A 5,913-nucleotide genomic window follows, 5' to 3' on the forward strand; every position below is an offset into this window, starting at 1 on the left:
GCTTGTTTCACCATTTTTACTGAACTTCTAGTTTTTAGTGTACTGACTTATGCAATGTGTAACTGGAATATTTCCTCAGCTAGAACTTACTCAAACATTACTAACTACATGGATTATTTGAAAGACTGAACAACTTTTCATAAGATTTTGACTTAAATATGAACCCAAGTAAATACAGCATTCAGCCGTGGTGTTGTGGCTTTCTTTAATGAATCTTGGTGCAAAAATGGTAAGTCCAACCTAACTGAAAAATAATGCTTTATCACTTGATATGGCATTACTGTATGTTACCTTCAAATTTATTGTGGACGGAGTGGTACTTGAGGGTTTTCTTCTGAGATGGTTATTGTTCTGATCAGTTGGAATAGGTGTGGATGTTATGCAGTGATTTTTGGAAAGAAATGGCTCTTTCAGTGGAAGCAGTGGAGCTGCTGCAGTTTAGTTGCCCAGAAAAATTAATATCTTCCATTAAAATTAAAATTTTTAAAGGACTAACTTTACTAAATCACAGAATCACAGAATCGCTGAGGTTGGCAGGGACCTCGGAGATCATCTAGTCCAACCCCCCTGCTCAAGCAGGGTCACCTACAGCACATTGCACAGGATTGCGTCCAGGCGGGTTTTGAATATCTCCAGAGAAGGAGACTCCACAACCTCTCTGGGCAACCTGTTCCAGTGCTCTGTCACCCTCACAGTGAAAAAGTATTTCCTCATGTTCAGATGGAATTGTCTGTGTTTCAGTTTGTGCCTGTTGCCTCGTGTCCTGTCACTGGGCACCACTGAGAAGAGTCTGGTCCATCCTCTTGACACCCTCCCTTCAGATACTTGTACACATTGATAAGATCCCCTCTCAGCCTTCTCTTCTCCAGGCTAAACAGGCCCGGCTCTCTCAGTCTTTCCTCATAAGAGAGATGCTCCAGTCCCCTAATCATCTTTGTAGCCCTTCACTGGACTTGCTCCAGTAGTGCCACATCCCTCTTGTACTGGGGAGCCCAGAACTGGACGCAGTACTCCAGATGTGGCCTCACCAGGGCTGAGTAGAGGGGGGGAATCACCTCCCTCCACCTGCTGGCAACACTCTTCCTGATGCAGCCCAGGATACCATTGGCCTTCTTGGCCACGAGGGCACATTGCTGCCTCATGCTTAACTTGGTGTCCACCAGCACTCCCAGGTCCTTCTCGGCAGAGCTGCTCTCCAGCAGGTCAACCCCCAACCTGTACTGGTGCATGGGGTTATTCCTCCCTAGGTGCAGGACCCTGCACTTGCCTTTGTTGAACTTCATGAGGTTCCTCTCCGCCCACCTCTCCAGCCTGTCCAAGTCTCTCTGAATGGCAGCACAGCCCTCTGGCGTATCTGCCACTCCTCCCAGTTTTGTATCGTCAGCAAACTTGCTGAGGGTGCACTCTGTGTCTTCATCCAGGTCGTTGATGAAGAAGTTGAACAAGACTGGACCCAGTACTGACCCCTGGGGGACACTGCTAGCTACAGGCCTCCAACTAGACTCTGCACCGCTGATCACAACCCTCTGAGCTCTGCCATTCAGCCAGTTCTCAATCCACCTCACTGTCCACTCATCTAGCCTGCACTTCCTGAGCTTGTCTATGAGGATGCTATGGGAGACAGTGTCAAAAGCCTTGCTGAAGTCTAGGTAGACAACATCCACTGCTCTCCCCTCACCTACCCAGGCAGTCATTCCATCATAGAAGGCTATCAGATTGGTTAGGCATGATTTCCCCTTGGTGAAGCCATGCTGACTACTCCTGATCACCTTCTTGTCCTCCACATGCTTGGAGATGGCCTCCAGCATGAGCTGCTCCATCACCTTTCCAGGGATGCAGGTGAGGCTGACTGGCCTGTAGTTCCCTGGGTCCTCCTTCTTGCCCTTTTTGAAGACTGGGGTGACATTGGCTTTCTTCCAGTCTTCAGGCACCTCTCCTGTTCTCTATGACCTTTCAAAGATGATGGAGAGTGGCTTAGCAATAATGTCCGCCAGCTCCCTCAGCACTCATGGGTGCATCCCATCAGGGCCCATGGATTTGTGGGTGTCAAGTTTGCTTAAATGATCTCTAACCCGATCCTCCTCCACCAAGGGAAAGTCTTCCTTTCTCCAGACTTTCTCTCTTGCCTCCAGGATCTGGGGTTCCTGAGGGCTGGCCTGAGCAGTAAAGACTGAAGCAAAGAAGGCATTCAGTAACTCTGCCTTCTCTGCATCCTTTGTCACCAGGGCACCCACCCCATTCAGCAAAGGCCCCACATTTTCCCTAGTCTTCCTCTTGCTACTGATGTATTTGAAGAAGCCCTTCTTCTTGTCCTTGACATCCCTTGCCAGATTTAATTTCAAATGGGCCTTAGCCTTCCTCGTCGCATCCCTGCATACTCTGACAACGTTCCTATATTCCTCCCAAGTGGCCTGTCCCCCTTTCCACTTTCTGTATACTTCCTTCTTCTGGTTGAGTTTTGCCAGGAGCTCCTTGCTCATCCATGCAGGTCTCCTGCCCCCTTTGCTTGACTTCCTGCTCATAGGGATGCACCGCTCTTGAGCCTGGAGGAGGTGATGTTTTAATATTAACCAGCTCTCTTGGACCCCCCTTCCTTCTAGGGCCCTAACCCATGGGATTCCTCCAAGTAGGTCCCTGAAGAGGCCAAGTTTGCTCTCAAGTCCAGGGTTGCAATCCTACTTATTGCCCTGCCTCCTCCTCGCAGGATCCTCAACTCCACCATCTATCTCATGGTCACTGCAGCCAAGGCTGCCCCCAACTTTCACATCTTCCACCAGTCCTTCTTTGTTTGTTAGTACGAGGTCCAGCAGCACACCTCTCCTTGTTGGCTCCTCCACCACCTGTGTCAAGAAGTTGTCACCAATGCTCTGCAGGAACCTCCGGGACTGCTTGTGCCTAGCTGTGTTGTCTTTCCAGCAGATATCAGGGTGGTTGAAGTCGCCCATGAGAACCAGGGCCTGGGATCGTGAGGCTACTTCCAGCTGTCTGTAGAAGGCCTCATCGACTTCCTCTTCCTGATCTGGTGGCTTGTAGTAAACACCCACAACAGTGTCACCCATGCTAGCCTGCCCTTTAATCCTTACCCATAAGCTCTCGACTCGCTCTTCATCCACCCCTAGGCACAGCTCAATACATTCCAGTTGCTCTCTCACATAAAGAGCAACTCCACCACCTCGCTTTCCTGGCCTGTCTTTCCTAAAAAGCACGTAGCCATCCATGGCAGCACTCCAGTCATGCGAGCTATCCCACCGTGTCTCTGTAATGGCAATGAGATCATGGCCCTGCGACCGCACACACATCTCTAGTTCTTCCTGTTTGTTCCCCAAGCTGCGTGCGTTGGTGTACAGGCATTTCAGAGAGGTCATCAAGCATGCAGGTTTCCCAGGAGGGGTAAAAGAGGATCCTCCATAGCCACATCCCATGCGCACTTCCCTGGCTGCATTCACCTGCTGGAGGCATCCTGACTTGAGCTGTCTTTTGCCGACTACCCTAGCACTACAACTCTCCCCTTCCCCCATCTTTCCTAGTTTAAAGCCCTCCTTACCAGCTTGGCCAACCTGTTGGCAAAGACCCGCGTGCCCTGCCTCGTGAGGTGGATCCCATCTCTCCCCAGCAGTTGTCGATCTTCAAACAGGGTCCCATGGTTGTAGAAACCAAAACCCTGTTGCCAACACCAGTGGCGCAGCCAGTCGTTAACTTGGAAAGTCTGTCTCCTCCTCCTCTCATCCATCCCCCTCATTGGCAGGATTGAGGAGATGATGACCTGGGCTCCCAGACCCTTGACCACCATCCCCAGAGCTCTGAAATCCTGCTTGGTGGTCTCCAGTTTGCCCTTGGTGTCATTGGCGCCCACATGGAAGAGCAGCAGTGGGTAATAGTCCGAAGCATGGACAAGCCTTGGCAGTCTTTGCATGACATCTCTCACACGAGCCCCTGGCAGGCCACAAACCTCTCTAGACATGAGGTCAGGTCAGCAGACAGATGCCTCCGTCCCCTGCAGCAGGGAGTCCCCCACAAATTTTCCCTTTTTTTTGATTAGAAGTCGTTTAAGAGTAGAATCTTTACAGTAAGTTAAACTTAACACTTCTTTCTTTATCACTGAAGATATCCCTTATTTCACTGAAGGTAAGTTTCTTAATGATTGCAGCTTTTGGGGAATTAATTTGATTAGTATCTCCTTTCAAGGAAATGGTATGAGAAAGAAAAAACCACCATCACCTACTGTAATGATTTGGCTAGATTTATTTCACTTCCTAAAGCAGTAAACACAACCTCCCCCTTCATTATGCAAAGATGGAAAATCTGAAGTTTCATCTATTTGCGTTCTTATTCCTGAAATGAGTTAAAGTACTACAAAGTTATTCCCTATCAAGCCTGAATTCTACATCAGGAATCAGACCTTTATTTGTACCCATGTAATTAGTTATGAGCTGAAAACCTGTGGTCTGGGCATTCATAACCTTAGAAATACATATGGTTAAATAATGAAAAAAGAACATCTGTCCCTCTTACAGCTTCAGCATTACAACTGAGTTAATACAAAAGTCTGCAAATAATGGCGCAGTAAGAAGAAAAAAATTGCATAATGGATTATATTCTCCTAAAGTAGTATAAGCCTACTAATGCTGTTTTACCAGTCTTTTGTTTTGCATTTGGAAAGCAACAATAAATGCTAATAAATACTTTTCTGTTGATGTGAACAAAAACTTGAGTAAAGAGAAATATACCTTTTAAAACCACTTCTGTGTTCCTGTCCAGTTTATTGGCAAGTTCAGCATGTTATAACTCCACATTCAGCCTTTTTTGAGGAAAAAGGGAGTGCCTTGAACTTGAGGATCATGAAACCTTCAACTTTTTTTTTTCTTTTTGTCAAACAAGCAAATTATCTATATTGCTAAGTTAACTAACTAGAATCTTCTTTTATGCTGTTTAATGAGTGCTACAAAAAATTTTAAGCTTGATTTCCCCCCCCCAAAACAAACAAACAAACAAACTGCTCCAGGGCTACTTCTGGATGGTTAGGTACTATCATGATTCTTAGTTATATGTGCAGACTTGTAGCAGGGAGTAGAGATTTCCCCTGCAAAATAAACTGGAGAGTATGACCCATCATGAATAGACTTCAAGTTCTATTTAACATCTCATATGAAGATGATGATCTGAAGCAACTGGAACAGTTGGTTTCATAAATAAAGTCATCACAAATGTGAACTCTTCAGGGTCTTGCACTACTGCACTGGTCAGAGTTAAAATTATTGCTGTATTTAGAGTAGACTTAGTTACCCAACATAGTACAGGACCATATTTAGCCATAGGTTCACTACAGCTTGAGAAGCTGGCTGAGCTTTCCTTGAAGCCTGCATCCAAACACCTGACAAGCTCAATTTAAAATAAGTGATGGCAATGATCTCAACTGAATAGATATTTTAGTAGAAGTAATGTTTGGTAGGACTTTAGGTAAAAACAAGCTTGAAACAGACTCCTGGGGCTAAAATAATGAGGAAACAAACTGTAAAAGATAATTAACACTTTTAGCAATGCCAAACTAGTTGCATGAGACTTTATGCACTGGCTGCTCTTTCAGCATAATAGACATAGAAGACAAACATCCACAACTGTCTCTAAAGGACAGAGGTAGATTGTGTTTTGGTATGACATGTATGTAATTTAATCTAATTTTGGATGCATAAACATATGATTGAAGGGTTTCTATTTATCAAGAGCTGACTACAGTTTGCCACAGATTTCATTGATGTGAAAAGGATTAATTAAACATGAAATCTGAAAAATGCAAATAAAGGGGGTTAAGATATCAGCTAGATACTGATATTAATTAAAAATACTACCAGGAGACACAATATAGGTTCTTACCTTCAGTGTTCCATAGAAGAGATACAAGAACAACAGTAGACA

The sequence above is a fragment of the Apteryx mantelli genome, chromosome Z, assembly GCF_036417845.1.
Source record: "Apteryx mantelli isolate bAptMan1 chromosome Z, bAptMan1.hap1, whole genome shotgun sequence".
In the NCBI taxonomy this organism is placed as follows: Eukaryota; Metazoa; Chordata; class Aves; order Apterygiformes; family Apterygidae; genus Apteryx; species Apteryx mantelli.